This window comes from Fundulus heteroclitus, chromosome 24 (genome assembly GCF_011125445.2).
Source record: "Fundulus heteroclitus isolate FHET01 chromosome 24, MU-UCD_Fhet_4.1, whole genome shotgun sequence".
Lineage (NCBI taxonomy): Eukaryota > Metazoa > Chordata > Actinopteri > Cyprinodontiformes > Fundulidae > Fundulus > Fundulus heteroclitus.
The window spans coordinates 17631836-17653841 of record NC_046384.1 but is presented as its reverse complement, the minus strand read 5'-3'; the positions used below and the strand labels follow the sequence as shown (position 1 = coordinate 17653841).

Sequence of the window (22006 nt, the reverse complement as noted above, 5' to 3'; positions counted from 1 at the left end):
CCGTCCCAGCTCTCCACTGGGTTAAAGCCTTTCGTAAACTTTCTCGCCTGTCTAACATCCTGCAACACAAACACGTCCACCAGCCAGAATAATGTTTTCCCGCTTGTTTAAAGTGGTTGGATTTGTCAAAACAGCCAACATAAAATGGAGAAAAGGTGGAAAAGCCGAGAGGAGCAGCGCCCTCCGTCCCCACACAGCTCTGTGAGGAGATTAGAGGAGTGCTGAAAGATAAATGGGTCGTTGGAAATAGGTGAACTTTGAAGCACAGAACAATGCGCCTTTTTCTCTGTGGGTCTCTGTGCCTTTATGCACCAGCCTGGAAAGTGAGCAGCGTTCCATGGAGCGATCTGAAGCCAGAGAGGAGATGGCAACACAAGAAAACTTCACATGACCATTTAGGCTACTGACATCATGTACAATACAGAAAATACTTTCTCACTTCACTTATCTTGTCTAGAGTGTGTTATGTATAAATTTTTCTGCAACTTTTTCCATCCATCCATCCATTTTTCTAATATGTCTATCCCTCATGGGGTCGCAAGGGGTGCTGGTGCCTATCTCCAGCTGTCAATGGGCAAGAGGCGGGGTACACCCTGGACAGGTCGCCAGTCTATGCCAGGCAACTTTTTCACAAATTCTTTTTCCTAAAACTGACGTCACTAAGAGGTACATTTAGTCTTAAGATTCTTATTGAATTTGTTTATCTTTTTTCTCAGGTTTAAAGGCCATCACAGAATTGTGTTAAATATTTTTTGGAGCCACTGAATATGCTGCAGTAAAAGTGGTGTTTAATAGCCACCATGTGCTTTTTTAGTACTTCATCAAAAGCCTGCAAACTAGTCGTCTTAAACAGCAGATGCGTCATGACTACAGTGGCTAACAGACAACTGTTCTTTGTCTGCTTTATTATTGTGCTGAACCTAATTAAATAAATAGTCTATGTGCCAATGGATAAAAGAATGGAAACAGGCTTATGCAACTGATGTGTAGCTGCCAGATTTTTGTTCTTGGAAACTAGCTTAATTCTGTTCTCTATGTTTTTCAATGAAATACAGATGCAAGTAGCAGCCAGGTACTGCTAATCAAATGCACTTGATTAACTGGTAATAAGCAAGTTTAAGCACCTTCATAAAAAGACGAAGATTCGTTATTTTTGTGCTCTGCCACACATCAAGCCAAGCCGAGAGGCTGATTCGCGTCCAGAAATTTCATTTTCCACTAAATTAAGAGTCACCCAACATCCATACTAATATCTTCATCTATTTTTAAGTCTTATTAAGCATATTAAGGTTGAACCTTATAAATCACAACAATACAGACTATTTAATTACAGTGTAAAGACATTCACACACTGTTATACCAAGTTAGCTCAAATAAGTCTAATAACATCAGCAGTGCATAAAAATGAGCAGAGATAGATGCAGAGATGGAGGCAAAAGAGGGACTAAAACACAATGTTCCTTTTTAGCTCCAAGACTCTCCTCAGAAGAGGGTTGGAGCCTTTGATGTATTTTCCCAGCATGCGTGTGTTTATCAAAGGCAGATGGATAGCTATATTCAAATGTGAGTAAGTGTATCTGTGCGTGCGTGGCTCCTGAGTAAGTGTCCCGGCCGCAAAAATAGCTCCTTCAGTGTTTTTGGAGGGTCAGGAAGTCCTTACAATCTCCACGGACTTAATTATTCAGTGAGTTTTTACTGCGGTTGGAGGAGTCGCCATTTCATCCATTCAGAAAAAAAAAACTAAAAAAAAAAAAAAAAAAACAGAAAGAGGTTTGTTGGGAAATGAAAGTTGCAACATAATTCAAGCAAAAATAAGAATCCCTGAGTCAAGCATCCAGCTTTCATTCACAACCCAAATCCATAATTCAAAAGGGACATTCAGGTTGGTTGACTGATTTAGTGTTTTCGTCTGCTAAGCGAGCTTTTATGCAAAAACACACCTGCTTTATCAGCCTTGATCATGTAAGTAGAACTGGAGGGTAGAAAGCATCAAATCACATCTGGCTGAGATGGAAGGAGCTCAATCTGTCTGCTAAAATTAGATGCAGGTAATATCTCTTCTTGGATTGGAAACATGAGATAAGAAACATCCGCTTTGTTCTTGGAATCTGAATGAAAATCGCTGATTCAAATTACCCGTTTTTAATTGTCTCGCCTAATTGAAATTTAACAAAGGCTCGTTAAGATTGCGACTAAACTGTACATTCCTGTGTATATGCTTCTAATCACAAAGATAAACCACTAATATCCAGAATAATCTTTTGATAATTGGTTAACGTTACACCAATGCTTTTACGAAGTATTTTAATAACATGGACAATGTATTTACTTTTTCTATTTTGAGGTTTCCTGATAAGCAAAAGACATAAGACTGACCTAATCTATAAAGGTACATTGAATTAAATATTGCTGTTTACAAATATTGAGACTAAAAATTGTTGTTGCGTCCTTTTTTATTATGTAAATGTGGGAAGATAAAGCAATATCAGCTTCAAGAATAGGTCTTTCTTTGGAAGAATTTTGATCCACTCTTGTTTCACTGGGGTCTTTGGAATGTTGTTGTGTGACATAAGGATTAGCATAAACAAATACTCAATTTAAGTTGATGTTGACTGAGCCATTGCAACACCTTCAGCCTCTGTTTTGATTTTGATTGTTCTGATCATTTTGATGCACATGATCTTATGCTGTATTGGAACCATTGTCCTGCTGTTCACCCAGGTTGCTCCAAGTTGTAGCAATTGGATTGTATGGATTCAAAAATACTTAGACATCTTGGAGTCTGAATCAATCAAGTATGCCAGAGTGAGTGGCTGCTTAGAGAGCCCAAATCATCATACTTCCACCACTGTGGTTGAACGTAGCTTTAAAGCCTTTGGAATTATGTACCATTTGGTTTTCACCAAAGATGTTGTATACCCTTTTTTCTGACAAAGTCACTCTGGAATATAAATTGTGTCAGTCAATGGAAAACAGACCTGTACGCTAGCGCTAGCTGCTATTAGCTTCACGGACAGCACAACAACAGGGTTCTGTCGCAGTCTGGGCCATTTGGGCTGCACCATGCAACGCTCTGCTGCGTGAATGAATACTGAAAGAACGAAACACTTACAAACGTGTTCAGTCTTTGTTGTCTATAAGTTAATGTTTCAATACACTTTTAAGAGGTACAAGAGCAGCATAGTTTTCACAAGCCTGGAGCGCCGTCTTGCAGCTATATATAATGTAATGTATACTTCTTGGTTCATGTTGCTCAAAATGAATTACCATGTAAAACTGATATATGTTGCACCTGACTAAGTCCCAGTATCGGCCAAGCTATGTTAAAAGTGCGACAAAACCTTTGCTTCTGTCCTGTAGTTTGAGAACTTTTGTGGTTCATTAAATGCAACTTCATATAGTTTTCTTATGCTGATTTTTATTTTTTGAGGACAGGCTTTCACCTGGCAATACTTTCGAACAAGATAGACCTGTTTAAGTATACTGTAATAATCTCATATTTACAATGTTAACTTAGGCCTGTGCACCTTGTATATGATTAAAGTTGTGCTTACCGACCAATTTTATGTGGTACAATGCACTCAAAAATCTGTTAAAATGTGTAAGTACAACTTTGGTTAGCAATTAAGCTGCTCCACTCAATGGATATTCAGTGACACTGTGTCACTATCTGATCGGACCCCTGAGCTGTCTACAAGCATGCCTGACTGTAATGTATAAACTAGAAGTGTATTCATGTAAGGCAGCCCGCGCCCGGAGTATGCACTAGCAACAATAAACCTAGTAAGTTAATTCAATATAAAATGTTATGTTTATTTTGGCCTTATGTTAGAAACAGGGCAGTGTAGTCCAACTACTCTGTTTTCTTGACAGAGACGGATAGCTCTCCCTCTCAGGAGAGAGCTGCGTACTTGGAGGGGTGGAGTGATACTACACACTTGTCTGTGTGGACAAAGACACACACAGACACGTTTATTTATAGTGCGCCTTCTGATCTGTTGCACCTTATGGTCCGAAAAATATGGTAATAACTAGTTGGACTAACTGGACATTGTCCTTCAAGATTTTTCTGAGAGAGCAGAATTCAAGAGGATCCACCAATTAAGTCTTGCAGTGCCTGAAGAAGCAGAGCAGCCCAAGACCATCACACTACCACCTCCATGTTTGTGATATTTTTCGGAAGATTTAATTATTTTCCTCCTCACCAGACCACAAACATCAAGATGTGGGATGAGCTTGTGACCCTCCTCAGGTAGCGATGCTTTTGCCCGTAGAACCTTGGTTTAGATGCCATTTTGCTCAGTCTCTTGTTGAATCATGAACACTGACCTTAACTGAGGCTAGTGAGGCCTGGAGCACTTTAAATGGTATTCTGGGATATTTGGTGACCCCCTGGATGAGTTATCAATGTGCTCTTGGAGTATCTTTGGCAAGCTAGCCACTCTTGGAGAGGTTCCCCACTGTTCCGTGTCTTCACCATAGGCAGACGATGGTTCTCACTGTAGTTCCCTGGAGTCCGATGTATCAAACTAACCCTTTAAGGTCAGTTACTTTGTTTCTCATCTGTTTTAAATGTTTCAGATACATATTTTGGCTCAAATCATTTTGTCAGAAAGGATGCAACTACTTTCTTGACTCTACAGGTCTAGCAGTGATCTGGCCTGGTTGTGGCTTGTGAATCTGAACTCCCATACCCAAACTTTTTCACATCGGGCAAGTTTAGTTTGGACAGATCCATTTTTCACAATAAATGATAATTTGAAGGATAGAATAGAAGAAAAAAAACTTTTGATTATTTTAATTTGACCTGATGATCTTGGCTGATAGAGGAAAAAAATACAATCGACCAATTACGATGTCAGGCAGAACGATTTGGGCATCTTTATTGTATTATCGTTTATATCAGGCTTAATTTTCCATAACATTTTAATTTGTCATCATAAAATTGAAAGATGCCCTTTTTAACAGTAAACGTCAATAGTCATTTAGTCCTAATTTGATTTACTTCTTGTATGTTGGGTTAGAGAAAACAGTTATTTAATAAGGATAAAATCTAAATTGAGGCTAAAAATCAACCTGTTTCTGCAGTTGTAATCCCTCACATTATAAAATAATCACACAGCTGATTGCTTCCTCATTGCTTCGCTACAACCTTTAAACCAAATAAATTATTTTAAAAATGCACCGTGAATTCTCAGCGCCTGATCAAAACATATTACAAACCTGGCTGCCCTGCATTTTATGCAACCCGCTTTCTGCTGTGGGTCAGTAATAACATCTTGGATATGCTCATGCTGACTAATAGACGGAGGGTCTCGGTGCCAGGAAGACAGAGCTGTGCTGGACTGATGGCGTGCCAGTGGGACTAATAATCTGTACTCTCCATCTGACTCACAGTCCCTCGTCTTTGTCTCAGTTTTTCTTTTAATCATGGAGTGATAAATGTATTCGTCGTCGATTAAGTCTAGGACCGGCTAATTTTGCCGGCTCATCTCTGCCAAGGGCGACCTTGATCTCGAACCCGAATGCCGAGGATTTGTGACAACAAGAAAGGAGAAATGGGCTCTGAAGCCTCCAACAAGAGCATGTGATGGAAGAACAAAAAAAGAGTGATCTCAATGAGCATGTGAGATCTGAGCTGAGAGGATAACAAAAAAAACTGAGTTTGGAATCACTCACACATGACTTGCACTTCACAGACTCGTACACTGAAGCATGAAGGAATGATAGAAAAGTCATACTTGAACAACTTTATCTTCATGTGCAGAGCAATGCTTATTGTCTCAGTCCAAACGCGCACAGACACACATCCACCCCTTTGAAATATTGCATCTGTCAAATAACGGTGAATTTTCCAGGGCAGGAATGACAGATTCTCAGAGATTATTTATGTAAACATCATTTTTCTGCATTAATGTACACAGCTGTCTGCACTGGACGAATCAATCTCCCTTCCGATAACCTGAAACAAATTTCAAGGGACAAAGCGTAAATGTAGCCCTAACTGCCCTATAACCCCATTAATGTTGTAATGTTGTGAAATCTGTTTGCGATGCAGACTTTAAACAAAGACACAGCAGGAGGGAGAACTCCAATTAATGGTAAAATCAAAGACCCCCAGTTAGGCAGCGAATTAATAAAATGCAACACAGTGTAAGGCTTTAAAAAGCCTTGATCCCAGTCCAAGCCGTTAATTATTGGATACTCACCGTTATCGAGCTCTATGTAGCGCACATAGTGCCTTTTAGAAATGGTAAATGGACTGAACTACAGCGCTTTTCCAGTCCTACTGACCACTCAAAGTGCCTTACACTATAGCCACAGTCACCCAATCAATTCATACACCGGTTCGCAGATCGGTAAGCAACTTGGGGTTAAGTGCCTTGCACATCGACATGTGAAAGGGGGTAGCTGGAATCGAACCCACAACCTTTCTGAGTGCAAGACGACTACCCGTTCATCCACAGTTGCCCTTATCACATAAAAGCCATAAATCTCTGCTTAATGTATTGGGATTTTATGTGATAAACCAACACAAAGTGTCACCCCATCTGTCTGTGAGGTTTATTCCCAGTATGAGCCCAGCCATTCTGTTTTATTAGAGAACATTAAAGAAAAACAGCTTCATGAATATGAAGGGTTAAAAGGGACAATATTAAATAAATATACCATGAAATAAATAAATGTACTATGACATCATGAAATTTGAAATGAAGTAATAAAATGTAAAATGAAATAAACCGTTAAATGTTTCTTTGAATGAGTGTACAATTTCTTTATTTAATGTCATTTAACAATTAAATGTCGCATTACATTATGAAATTGAAAGATATTTAAATGCGCTATTAAATAATTAAATGTCTTTAATTATGACATTGAATAATTAAATGTAATTTTTGGTAAATAAATTTATTTCAATATACATTGCATTATTTCAAGTTACGAGAGAGCTCACTGCGGTCGTGGTCCAACGTGGGGGTAGCTGAGACAGACGGGATCAACATTAGCCCCGCCCACTGGCTAACGTTCTCTCATGAAACTTTTAGGAATATTTCAGACCGAGCTAGGGATGTAGAGGCTGGAGTTTCTCAACCAGTGTGTGGTAAGTTGCAACACGTTTCTGAAGTTATTTCTGCACATTACAGCAAAATATTGACCTTGAGGTCAATATTCAACCAGGAAAAAGTTTTGTTTTGTTCAATGAGAGGCAGCCAATCAGGCATCAGGAGCTGTTTCCATTCAATTATCATGCAAATTTTGAGCAAACCTTTAAAATATTGCAAAAAATATATTTTTTAAAAATCGCGCATCCGACATCTTTCCTTTTACCGGCATATAGTGAATTAACAAGGAGAGACACAGCGTAATGTCGTCACAGATTTATGTTGGCTGTAATAAACAGGAAGTAGATGTTGCTAACTATTACAAACCATAGATTGGTAATGGAGCGAGGCTTTAATGAATGTGCAGAGTTTTGTTTTTTTTAAACGGATGCTCGCGTCTCTGTTTCAGCCCAGACGTACATGTTGTTGCTTGTAGTACTGTTTTCCAATATCCAAGAAGGTGGCAGCTACAGAAACAGCTGATCTATCGTGTGAGGTAAACATTCGCTACGTCAGAACTGATTCGACAAATGTGTTTCCATCTCCTCTTTAGCGCAATAGCAATAGCTGTTTTTCCGAAAAAGTCAAAAACCACCTCAGGCGAATGTAGAAGTGCGAAATTTAGTGAGTTGATTCACATTTTACCATTTACATCAATCTTTTCTAATGCGATACTTCAAAATGCGCATTAAAAAAACGTTAAAAAGGAAACGCGGCTTGGGTCTCCCTTTTCCCGGCCACTGAGTTTGATGGGTGAAGATGACAGTTTAAATTATTTCATGATGAGACTGCTGCGTGACACCAGTGAAATAATGAAATGTTTATTCAAAATGATTTTCTTTAACCAAAATGGCATTTAGTTAATGTCGTAATTAAAAAGGCATATTTAATAATTTAATAGCACAATTAAATACTTAATTTTACCTTTTTATAATTAAATAGTACATTTAATTGTTTAATGATGTATTGAATAAATTGAAACGCATAATGGTACATTTACCATTATTTCCTGACATTTATTTCATGGTATATTCATGGATACATTTATTTATTCAATGCAACATTTAATGGCGCATTTATACATTTCATTTTACATTTTAATTATTTCATGGCATATTTAGCTATTTCATGATATATTTATTTATTTAATAATATCCCCTTTAACCCTCCATGCCTGAAGAACAAGGAACACAGCAGACGGATCAAGGAGAGAAATAAGAAGTTTGAAGTTGGGATCCTGTCACAAAACAATAACAAAAAGCATCTCATAGAGCTCTTTAAAACCCACTACATAAAAAAGGACAAATATGGCACATCTGCCAACCTGCCAACAGATGGGCAACCAATATTAAACCAAAGGAGGAACCAAGAGGCCCATGGTAATTGTGGAGGAGCTGCTGGAATCCAGGGCTTAGGTGTTGACAGGCCAACTTTGCAGAAAATCTGGTCTTTTTTGCCATACAAGTCCTGTTGACACATTGCCACCAGCTATGTAAATGACACAGCAATCAAGCTGCCCTGATCAGATGAGACCAGCATTAAATTCTTTCGTCCACCAGCACATCCCCTTAAACCAGGCATGTTCAAATTGTGGCCCGGGGCCGTTGTGTAGCCCCCCCCAACTTCATTTAAAGAAAGATTTGGTCCACCAGCACAGATGGCTGCTGCAGATGGAAGCATTTTATTTTTAAGGCAAAATTATTACAGGTTATAATCTTATGATAATACATTAGAAAATGTTGAGTGCAGCACGATGTATTCATCTCTTAACCTTTTGCATTCTCTTTAATTTCATCGTAAATAGGACAAATATATTGTGTATATCTATCTATCTATCTATCTATCTATCTATCTATCTATCTCCGGGGACTTAAAACTGCTGTGCATTAAAAACTATTTTGAATTTATTAGAATTGGCTAAATAAAGCAAGTGTTTTCAAAGAAATGCTAAGCCAAATCCTGTTGTTATTGCTAGACCAAAAATAATTCTGTTTTTTTTAAATCAAGTTTAGAATAATTGCAAACTGGGTGACCATATTTTAATGAAGTAAATGAGCAAACCCAATTTTTCATTTTGAATCTACAGTGATTTATACATTCCTTTCCTTCTAATTTACAGTTTTTTTTATTTTTATGTTTTTTTGGCCCTCGAGTAGGCTACTTTTGACTTGACAATTCCGACCCACGTGTCAAACAGTTTGGACACCCCTACCCTAAACCCATCCTCCCCATGGTGAAACATGGTTTCAGTATTATCATGACACTTTACTTAAATAACAGGGTAATAGTGTAAGAAAATTGGAGAAAGACTACAAAGAACTCAATACTGGAGTGAAGGTTCACCTTCCAGCAGGACATAAGTTAGGGTGGTCTAGTCAAAGCACAGATCTAAATCCAATTTTATTGTGGTAAGACTCAAATTTTTTTTTCAGACTCTCTCAATCCCACCGGACAAAGCTTGAGCCTTTTTCATTTTTCATTTATTCTTTTTTTTTTTTACAAATTATTCACTGCAACCATTTTAGCTTTATGCTGCAGTGGAGGAACAGTTCAGATGGGCTGCAAAGCTCCGGTTTTACCTACACTATGCATTTATCCACTGTTTGCAATTTCAGCCCCGCGATGTTCCCCAACCACCATAACCTTTAATTGCAATCCATTTCACCTCTTAGACGATGGGTCGTTGCACAGTTTTACATCATTAAATCCTTCATTTGCTGCCGGAGTAGAGCACTGAATAAAGATGGAGTACATGGTAAGATCATGACAAGTTCAGCCTCGAGAGATGAAGCCTCTTAAAGAGTTTCCAGCGTCTCTGCAGCAGGGATTTGTGAATGTTTTTGTTTCCACTGAACGGGTTGAAAAGATTAGCTGCGGCCAGCCATCTACCACTGGAGTTGCTACAGCTGCTATTCAACACACATTTTCTCCTTTGACACTTGTGTCAGATTTGGGTAGTAAAGAGCTGTAAGCTGTGGTTTAAAGGAAGAGTTAGTCTCAGGGTGGGGCAGGTTTGACAGATTAGCAGACTTCCTCAAACTGACGCCACTTCTGTCTTAGGGTTTTTTCCTCACTTCAGCAAAGTGATCAAAGAATTAAGAGTAACAGCTAACATTAAAAAGGGCATAATCACACACTGTGACTTACAACATTATACAACATTCCTCCTGGGAGTCCAGGCAAACAATGAGCCTAGAGACTCTGAGGTGCCATCAGTTCCAGGTGAATTTACACGTGAATCTAAGCTCTATAAAGCTTAAACTTCACACTACTCCAGACATTTTGAATTGAGAAAACTTCCTGGATGAGAAGAGAAACATCTTCAGAATAAAAGTCCAGTTTTATATTTTTTTAACCTGTTTTGGATTGCTTCTCCCCATTTCCTCTTTGCACAAGCATAATATCACATCTCCAGTCACGTCGTCTTGTAATGCAAGTATACACAAAAGCACTTTATTTGCTATTACATAGAGCTAAAACAAAGAAACCAAATAAAATAAGCAAACAGAGCGCGATATTTCATTCGGAAAAACCTTTGTATGTGACCAGAGTGAGCTGAAGGTGTAGAAATTCATAGTCATTGTATGTGACTGTGCCCTTTTTAAAGAGCAACCGGCAGGTAAGTTTCTTAAAGAAAATCATATTGTGAAAATGTATCTGAAAATTAATTGATGTAAATTCTATCAGATATAGAACTGCATGCAAAGTAACACACTTTGAGGAATGTTACCAAACTAATTTTCCCTTTTACATGTTTTTACTTCCATCCATTTACTTTCTATACCTGCTTCATTCTGTGCAGGTTTGTGTGAGAGCTAAGGCCCTCCTTCAGGGGTCAACAGGTAATAGGCGGGGTACGTCCTTCACAAAAATGAATTCAAGCTATTTGATGAATAAGCGTTTGCTCACACACTCATTCCTAAGAGCAATTGAAAATTTCCAGCTAACCTAACATGTATTTGGACTGTGAGTAACAGAGGCGACAATTTGCCAAGCAACACAGAGAGAGAGGCCTAAAGAAAAAAACGGAGCGTCGCTTAATGAACCTAGCGAAGCACGACTGTGCAGTTCCTGGGTGCAGAAAATAACAGTTTCCACACATCTCCCAAACCCTGAAATAAAATATTGATTGCTCGGTTTAGAGTTGAGCAGGTAAATGTCACAATATCAATTTTGTAGTTTGTTTTTAAATACATTTCTTTAGCCCATGAGTACTTTTGATACAAAGATTCTGCCACCACTAGTTCAAACTGTAAATCTTTGAGAGAAATTTAGACATCCAACATGCCTAATATTTCTATTTCCTCACTTTCTGCAGATCTGATCATTTTCTTTCACGTTTCGCGGCGGTGTCGAACGTTCTGCGTTTACAACCAGGGATGAAAAGCTCTAAGGATTTTGAGCTTTACTCACTCTTAAGATTTTCCACTCAACTGTAAAACTAAGAGTCTCACTCTTTTGTTTTTTTCCTCTTTTTGTGGACAAAATGGGCAGCCGTGATGATTTTAATGATGGGTTGACACACACTGGCCTCACCCAGTTGCAGAATGCAGACGCCACGCAATCAATGGCCGACAAGAACGCGGTGTGGATGTCAGAGTGCGTCTTTGTCGGTTAATTTTGCCGCCTGTTATCAGGCCCTCCCAGCGCCAGCTACAAAAACCCAGCGCTTTCGCTCGGTTTTAAAGCCCGCTAATGCTGGTTAATCACTCCACCGTTCCTCGCAGTATGTCCTAAATTACCATCGGCTTCATTTGCCGTGGCGTCGTCCCAGCCAGCGCCCATTACCGCCGCGCCGAATGAAGGAAGATAATGTGTTTTTGCTCGACGGCAGATGAGGAGCTTCCTGGAGATTTGGTTGTTTGCAGAGCTGTATCACTGTATGGCGTGCGTTTGCGAGCATCAATATGGATCAGGAATGTAATACGCCCTTCGGGGAGCTGACCTGGTTTTTCATGTGGAAATCACACTCGGACTCAAGGAGCAAGTTAACATATAAAACGGAGATCTCTCGACTCTTAGTGGATTGGACTCAGAGAGCGGCGTTTCTCAGTAACCCCCCCCCCCCCTAAACAAAACGGACACGGGGAGAACTAGGAGGAGGATGGGTGACGAAGCAGTTGTGACTCCGCACCACTTCGACTCCAGTCGAGTCTGGAGGCGGCTGGGGATTCACGTCTCACTGACCGGCCTACATTGGCCCTGGCAGAGTGGAGCCAATCAGTGCTTACACAGGGGGAAAATAATCGGGACGTCGCAGCGGGACTCTGTTTCTCCACGGAAGGGAGCGCTGAGCTCCCGCGACGAGCCGAACGCAGTCATGCCCCACTGACCCACAACAGGCAGCGGGAGGCTTTAATTCACAGCTCTCTCATTTGTGTGAATTAAATGGGGTATGGACTGTTTGTGTCCAGTTTTGTTTGAGACTAAAGATGGGTATTTGAAGTATGCATGCAGAACGCACAGCATTAGTGCCAAGTATAGGACACAGTAACAGTGTCTTGTTTCAGCCAATATTCATGTTTAGCCTATAAATAAGTTATTTTTGCGGTCATGTAAGAGTAATACGTGACTATTCGTGCTTCGCAAACTTGACACTTTGACATGCGTAAGGCAAACACAAACTGGAAAGCATTTTATTTTCATTTTCTGGGAGATGCCAACGACGCAGTTCTGCAGGATTCGGCATGCCACCTGTGCTATGATACTCCTATAAAGAAAGTCCGTCCACAACCAATCGCCTTAACAGCATTAGTCAGAGAAACAGCCAAGACACTCTGGGCTACTCTGGAGGAGCTGCAGAGGTTAACAGTGCGGACGGGAGAATCCATTCACCGGATGCTTATTAGGCATCTGCTCCACAATCTGGTCTTTATGAAAGATTGGCAGGAAGACACTTGTTGAAACAAAGCCCAGAGAAAAATCATGTTTGCCACAGACCATGCAGGGGATGCAGCCAACATGTGGAAGACGATGCACTGGTTGGAGGAGACCAAAATATACACTGAAGCAAAAAACTAAGAGCTCAGGTACCCCATGGTGAAACTAGGTGCTGGCAGCATCAGGCAGTGGGGATGCTGTTCTTTATGCATGACACAAATACTGTTAGAAGCAACAAAAGACTCTAGACTGAGGTGGTAGCTCACAGGAATGGTTCAGAACGGTTTTATGTTGAAATATGTGGCAAAACTTGCAAACTGATGTTCACTTCCCCAGTTAGGAATTTACACAAAATAACACTGACTGTACACAAGGCACAACGGAACAAATTACACACTAAAACATCACAGATAGAAGATCGGGTCAGTTAAATTATCAATGTTCACATATCTGACCTTTCAATAAAAAGTCTTTAAGTTTATATTTAAAAAGGACCCAGTTTGACTCTCCCTTCAGTTCTGCATGTAATGTATTCCATGTTTTGGCACCTTGTACAGTGCTCAGTACTTACTGAGCTTGAGGAGTTTTGCAGAGAAAAATGGACAGAAATGTTAGTCTCCAGATTTAGAAAGCTATCAGAAACAATCGACAAAAGACTCGCAGCTAACTACACCAAACTGTAGTTTTACAAAATATTGAATAAGCAGAAGGTCACAAAGACAAAATGTAAATAAGTTTAGGGTCGTAAAAATCGTTACTGTAAATAGGTCAAAATTGGCTTCCTTGGCGTCAGTTCTGGTATACATTGGCTGTGAAGCACTCAAGTTTAATCCTAAGGCATTTAATAAACGTGATTTAAAGATGTCAGACCATTAGCATGCTGGGTACGTTTCCCAATAGAGAAATGTATTCATTTTTAAAGCCCTTATATGGATGTGCTTTGGAAATTAAGTGGCTAAAAATGATGTGACGCATTGATTGATGTAAATTGCATTGCGCCCGTCAGCTGAACATTTAATGAAATGAAAAGGTGGAAACCAAACCCTAATTAGTTAGCTCAGAAGCTTTTGATCCTAACTGCATGATATTTAAAACATGTGGTGGCTTTGCTGCTCTGTGGCAAACTAAATACTGCAGTGGGGAACAGATTATACAGTGGGGAGAACGAGTATTTGATACACTGTTGATTTTCCAGGTTTTCCCACTAGCAAAGCTTGAAGAAGACTGTAATTTTTATCATAGGTACTCTTCAACTGTGAGTGATGGAATCTAAAACAAAAATCTAGAAAAATATAATGTATGATGTTTAAATAATTAATTTCCATTTTATTGTGTAAAATAAGTATTTGATCATCTATCAACCAGTAAGAATTTTGGCTCTCACAGACAAGTTAGTTCTTCTTTAAGAAGCCCTCCTGTTCTCCACTCATTACCTGTATTAACTGCACCTGTTTGAACTCGTTACCTGTATAAAAGACACCTGTCCACACACTCAATCAATCAGACTCCAGCATCTCCACAATGCCCAAGACCAGACAGCTGTGTAAGGACATCAGGGATAAAATTGTAGACCTGCAAAAGGCTGGGATGGGCTACAGGACAATAGGCAAGCAGCTTGGTGAGAAGGCAACAACAGTTGGTGCAATTATTCCAAAATGGAAGAAATACAAAATAACGGAAAATCTCCCTCGGTCTGGGGCGCCATGCAAGATCTCACCTCGTGGAGCATCATTGATCTTGAGGAAGGTGAGGAATGAGCCCAGAAATACACGGCAGGACCTGGTCAATGACCTGAATAGAGTTGGGACCACAGTCTCAAAGAAAACAATCAGTAACACTCTACGCCGTCAAGGATTCAAATCCTGCAGTGCACGCAAGGTGCCCTTCCTCAAGCCAACGCATGTCAAAGCCCGTCTGATGTTTGCAAATGACCATCTGAATGATCCAGAGGAGGAATGGGAGAAGGTCATGTGGTCTGATGAGACAAAAGTAGAACTTTTTGGTTTAAACTCCACTCGTCATGTTTGGAGGAAGAAGAATGATGAGCACAACCCCAAGAACACCATCCCAACCGTGAAGCATGGCGGTGGAAACATCATTCTTTGGGAATGCTTTTCTGCAAAGGGGACAGGACGACTGCACCATATTGTGGGAAGGATGGATGGGGCTATGTATCGTGAAATTTTGGCCAACAACCTCCTTCCCTCAGTAAGAGCACTGAAGATGGGTCGTGGCTGGGTCTTCCAGCATGATAACGACCCAAAACACACAGCCAGGGCAACTAAAGAGTGGCTCCGTAGGAAACATCTTAAGGTCCTGGAGTGGCCTAGCCAGTCTCCAGACCTGAATCCAATAGAAAATCTTTGGAGGGAGCTTAAAGTCCATGTGGCCCAGCGACAGCCCCGAAACCTGAAGGCTCTGAAGGAGATCTGTATGGAGGAGTGGGCCAAAATCCCTGCTGCAGTGTGTGTGCAAACCTGGTCAAGAACTACAGGAAACATCTGATCTCTGTAATTGCAAACAAAAGGTTTCTGTACCAAATATTAAGTTTCATTTTTTCTGGTGTATCAAATACTTATTTCACTTAAATACTTATTTCTGGATTTTTGTTTTAGATTCCATCACTCACAGTTGAAGAGTACCTATGATAAAAATGACAGTCTTCTTCAAGCTTTGCAAGTGGGAAAACCTGGAAAATCAACAGTGTATCAAATACTTGTGTGTGTGTGTGTGTGTGTATATATATATATATATATATATATATATATATATATATATATATATATATATAAACTTTAAATACAACCTAAATGCTTGTGAAATCTTCCAGGAAGTGTTTATATTGAAAAGTCATATTGATGGTTATCTTTGACTCTCAGGGAATCTAATCTACTTGAAAATGATCAGATTCATAAAACGACTCGAGCTTAGCTGGATTGAAACAATCAAGCTACTAAAAAGGTAAATAATTTTAAATTTTTCCTTTTCATCTTGGAACCTTTAGTTTACATCCACTCGTCTTGGCCTTTAATGAGTCCTATGGACTGTATTTTTTTTGCATTGTGCAACTATTATACAACATGCAACTACAATGACACTTACGTTTATTGTATTTTATATAAATACACCCACAAAAATCATTTTAATTAACGTCCGTTTGCATTTTGCACCTTGATCCCACACTTTTTTCCCCCCTTTTAGACCATCTAAATTGGAGTTAAATTCAACTTGGTAGTTGCCCTGCAGAGACTCATTTTGTAAACAATTGCAAACATTTTCAACAGGGCCGCTGTGAAAGCTTAACGTTAGCCTGCTTCATGCGTTCCAAAACCAGCTTTAACATATGCTTGGTATTATTGTCCTGTTTGAAATGCAATTTTTTTTTTTTTTTTTTACCCGCATCATGATATGGAGCATTTTCCCCGCCAGCAGAGCTGGGGCAATGCACAAAGTGGACGGAATAACGAACAATGAGATAACACATCAAAGAGCGACATGGTTGAAACAGTTAGCCCGGCCAGCCAGACTGGATTACACGGAGCACGACGGAGCTGATAGTGGTCCTGCTGACGGGCTCATACATCAGATGGCCCTGTCCAGCTCTGCCAGACTAACTGCTTGTCTCCTGGAATCTCCTCTACGCTGTTGAGACCGTCCTGGGAGACACAGAAAATCCTCTGGCATAGGTTGACATAACGTCCAGCAGTGACACCGAGCCTGGTCAAAGGCAAAACCTCTGAATCCAATGAAAGAAATGAGGAAAAATGGAAAAAAAAAAAAAAAAAAAAAAGAAATGAGCAGGGAAACAATATCTGTTGTCCCTGCCTGCAAAACCATTCCCGTCGTTGGGGTCGTCTCATCGTTGCCCCGTTAACGTCAGCAACAGCCGACACAGATCAGCAAGCCCCATCAACTACTGAACTGACCACATCAATAATTCATAAGTTTAACCGACTCGATATTCAACTCTGAAAAGTGTTTCAATTGTGTTTAAAAGTGTTTTTCTTTTTGTGTAGCTAGAAAAATGTAAATGTTCTTTGCTCCAACAACTCCATTCATCGCCGCTAAAATGGCATCCACACCTGCAAAAGACTGCAGAGTGGTGTTTTTGTCAGTGGTTTCCGTTTAATTGTTTTGTATTTTGCTTTGTGCAGCTATGTAATAATAAGCAGGTTCATGCAGGAAGGACGCATCGTAAAACCGTCATCCTGTAGAGTCTGCAGCTGGAGTAATAACCAGCTGATGTTTCATGGTGGAAATTATATCGAAAGAGACTGGACACTATAGGAACAGTATTATAATCCAAAACGAGCAGGCTCCTGAGAATGCAGGGAGAAACGGTTTGTTTCCAGTACATTAACAAGTGCTCAGTTTCTACCCTGTTTGGGATCATTGAGAACATCAATAAGAGGTAAGCTGGAAACTGTTTTTTTCTTTACCAGTTTATTTTTTAGCTGCTCATTTTCACTCACTTTTGATGAGCATCATTTGCACCGGCCAGCTCAGTATATCATTCACAAAGCAAATAGCACTTAGGCCTGCTTATACCACCATATCATATCGGGTGCAACCGGCGAGCGTAAGTTAAATGTGTCCTGGCCTCATAAAGCAAATCTGATCACAACTATTAAAAAAAAAATAAAAATAAGCTGGATCTCTAAAGTTTCCACACTCTTTAATTGGAAGATTTTTTGGGGGGGTAAAAAGTCATGAAATCATTTAAAAACCATTTTGTATCTTTAAAAAGGACATGCAGCTGTACGGCTCAACTGAAAAATACTTGTTTGGGAGGATAGTCTGGCTGGCTTTAAACCAATACTTTGTTTTGTCCACCTGTTAGTCCTATTTCAGCAATTTGACTTTTTAGGTACACACCAAACAGATTTTAGCATCTCTCTCAAAATGTTGCAGAAGGAAATAAAAAAAGATAGCTGGATCACCTAAAAATAAAATAAACACCATGAAACATGGCGGTGGAGGCATCATGCTATGGGATTACTTTTCTGTCAACTTGGACTAAGTTATGAGCAGTTCCTGGTACCAGCTAGTTTTAGACGAAAAGGCACACCTGAAGAGGGCAGTGGACAAAATATGTTCTGGAATTGGGATCTTTTGCGAGGCGTAGTGGGCAGTATTGCTAAGATGTGGTAACTTGATGTGTTAATTTTAGGAATGTGTACATTTTGCAACCAGGCTATCATCACAGCTGCATGGGCCTTGTCTTTTTATTTGTCTGTCTTCAGGAGAATTGTGCAGGAGAGCTTGGATTGAAGACAGACAAATGTAAACTATTGACGATTTCCTTTTTCCCCTCTTAAAAATCTCTTTAGACCATTTGTGCGTTACTACATCCTAGGATTTTCAGTCGTCAGTGGGCTGACAACACGTAGCGCAGTAAGGACAGTAAGTCTTATCTGCAGCAGATTATAGTTTCACTTCTGTTCATTAGTTCTGGATGTAAAGCCGCACTGAACGGACTTAAAAGTTCAATTCGGGACCCAAAAAGGTTTTATCTTTAATACCTATACAGTAGCACACAAAATGCTTAAATAGATAAAGGAAATATTTTAGTTCATGTTGACATTCCCTTTTAATCCAAAATGCTTTTAGAAATGTGCGATATTTGTGATCTCGAGCTTCTCCACTTGTCATTTTTTTTTTTTAGAGTTTCAAAAATCCCTGATTTGATGGAAATAATCCATCATTAAGGCTTTTTCCTTCCTCCAAATACCGCACCCGGCCAAAAAGGTTTTCCCAACAACGCCTTCATAGCAACTTGCAGCAGGATGATTTATGTCCAGTTTCTTCTTCTGCCATTACTATTAGTCTGCAGGGTGTGAAATTATTCCATCCGTACGACACAGCAGTAGGCTTTGAGAATCTGGTGCTTTTCTAACTCTAACCTGCATCAACAACTGTAGCTTTTCCACCAAACTCATGCATTTAAACGTAGGCCTTGCAGAGCACTGAGCGGTGCTAAATAGCTCTTGGTGAGGGCTTTGTGGATGGGGCCCCCCCGGTCTGATGCACGTCACGTTTGATCCAAATTATTTGTAGCAGTTGCGTAATTTACATCTACTTTTTCCATCTTTTTCTGCCATATCTTCATTCACAGAAATTAAAAACACTTAAAATGAGGTTAAATATGTGGATACAGCTATAGTAACACACTCTCTGTAAAGTCTTGAGTTTATTTGTTTGCCACCTTTTGATGATTCTTCCTGAACTAGAGGCAACCAACTTGTACTTAATAAAACTTAATATCTCCTATGGCAACGGAGGCTTAAATGGCAGCAAATATAAATATTTCCTAATGACACATTCACAGAATGCAATATTCTACACAGCTTCATTGAACTGCATGATATTTTATTAAACCCAAAGGTAAAACAAGTTATTGCAGTTCCTACGAGGAGTCATACGGTTTTTGTTGCAGGCAGAGGCGGCGACCTGTCCTGTAGTTTATTGCAGCAGAGCTGCAGTGACGTCTCGGTTGTGCAGTGTCTGTTATGAAGCTTTTCCTCTCTAGTATCAGCTGGAATCAGGCAGCAAAGCAGGATTTTTCTGACAAAGTTTCCTCTTGTGTTTGCTGCCTCCTCAGTCTTGGGCTCCTTATTAATCAGCTGCACTTATTCCCACCACAGACAGCGCAAACCGTGTCAAGAGGGACCGCCGAGGAAAAAGAAAAAGAAGGCGTTGGATGGAGGCCGTTTTCCGCAGCGGATCAGTAATCTTAAGGGTTCCAGAAACACGGACCTTCAGTGACTGCAGATTTTAATGTCTATCAGAGCGCCCGGCTGGCTCCTCAAAGCACCGGTTAGAAAATCAAGTTAATGAACTGTGAGTTCGAGTCCACCATTTCGCATTCTCAAATTGAATTCTCTTTGGGAGGACGCCTAAATGTCCCTCTGCAATATGATGGCATGTTAAAGCACTAATTATTAGGGACAACTTTGTCTGGCTGGAACACTTAAATGTGAAGTCCACTTTCAAGTCTTTGGCTATAAAAAAAAAAAAAGACTTCTGGTAATGCTAGTAAGACCTGTTTTCCTATCGGACTCCACAGTCTTTTCCTAGAACGTTTCACAATGTTGGACAAGCGGAGAGGGATCTTCTTGGTACCGTGTCATGAGTTTGTTCAGAGTGCTGAAAACCAGGATTGGTGTTAGAGATAAAAAAAAAAAGACTTTTCCACACTTATGTTTCAGGTTCAACTGATTCTAGTATCAAAAATAACAAAAGTAAAGAAAGATACGTTTCAAATTAGAACAATATTAGCTACCCAAATCAACCTGGTCTACTTTGAGACAGTCTCTGCCCCTTGGACCTGCTCCCCACTGGCAGCAAAAAGTGCCATTAAAGGTATGCGATAAGCAACAATGAGCGTTTTAAGTTGCTGTGAAGATGTTTTGCCCAATTCTTAGCACAATTTTTAATTTAGCAATCTTAGAGGGCTTTGAACATGAACGCCCTGTTAAGGGTCTCACCGAAGTTTCTGAATTGCATCTGACTTTTTTCATTAGACGACTCCAAATCTCTGTTTTATGTTTTCTTTGCATTCCTGTTCAACCCTTTCTCCATTTGGGGACGATGGCTCTCGTTGTGGTTTGCTGGGGCCTCAAAGCTTTAGAAATCGCTTTCCCACTTTCCAGACCATAATCTGTGAATTAATTCCTTTACCTTAGGAGTATGATGTGTTGCATTCTATGAAATATTGCAGCCTGCCTCATGTTGTCACACAAGTTCTGTTTTTGTGACATCTTGATCGTGCGGCTCCGCCATTGACCAGGCCTGAATGTGCTGACGAAACCCAACAGCGCCTTTGCAGGTAAATCATAGTCAGGTCATGTTTTAACAAGGGTCCAGGTCTTTGATTGGCATCTCTTGTCCTTTCAGTGTTGTAGAATGCCTAAAAATGTCTCATATTTCAGGAAAGCACAACGTCATGAATTGCTGATTTATCTTAAAAGCTTAAAGTATTTATTGTATGGAAATCATTAAAAGGTGTCAATAATTGTGCCAAATGATGTCTCATTTCAAATGAGACATAATTTTCTTCTCCCCAGCTAAAAAAGAAGCAGTCCAATCCAAGGCTGGACTTTTTTTAAATGTCCATTAATAAAATATATTTTTTTGGGACTAATCACATTTCTTTAGATCTTTTAATAAATGTTGAAGATGTTGCACATCAGCCTTAATATTAAATCTGAATGGATTCCGCCGTCAACTCTAAAAAGTGAATATCTAATATTTAACTGAGGTTAATGATTTAATGGAGGGCCTGCGCCAACAGGTTAAAAAGATCTAATGTCCTTTTTTTTAATGTGTTAACGATAGTAAAGTCTCAACATCTGGCTAATTCTTCGTGTCTAGCCAAGCTAATGTCTGGAAAGCCATACGCTTATGTTCAGGGGAAGAGTTATCTGGAGAAAAGTAGAAATCTTACTTTAATGTTTTGACAGCAGCTGAACAGATTTTTGCATATTAAGCAACGAGAGGCAGTTGAACAGAGTGCTAACGCTTTGAGAAGGAGCTATTTGCCTATTGCTGCAAATCAGGCTTTCACTTTCAGCGTTTCCTTTTTTTTCCCCTAAGCCTCTCACCCAGCACCTTAATCTTTATGCAAAACAAATTCCCCCTCCCATTTCAAAACTTTTCCTTTTTATTCTCATGATCTAAAAAGATACCGGTTCTAAAAACAGGGTACAGGAGCTCATCCGCAGCAAGATGCAAACTGGCTCCTTTTTATTTTTATTAGTCTTTCTGGCTTGATTCTAGCTGATCAAGCAGACCCAAACACGTTAAAAAAAAAAAAAAAAAAAAAAAAAAAAAAAAAAAAAAAAAACACACACACACACACACACACCTGTCCTTCTTGGCTCGCGCCGTGACAAAAACATCTGTGGCGGCACAGATGACCTCCAAATGCAGGATGGGAAATGACAGCGCTCGTGTTTGATGATGCTCTCGTGTCGGGTTACAGACAAACCTGTGGCCATGAGGATGGAGGTGGTGGTGAGGGA

The 22006-nt window shown here is 39.8% G+C and overlaps 1 protein-coding gene across 2 annotated transcripts in view; it reads right to left on the bottom strand.

The window, feature by feature from the left end:
• The window catches only part of LOC105932543 (gamma-aminobutyric acid receptor subunit gamma-3), a 146207-nt gene that overhangs the window by 78241 nt on the left and 45960 nt on the right, over positions 1–22006 (bottom strand). The gene's annotated exons all lie outside the window — the stretch shown is intronic.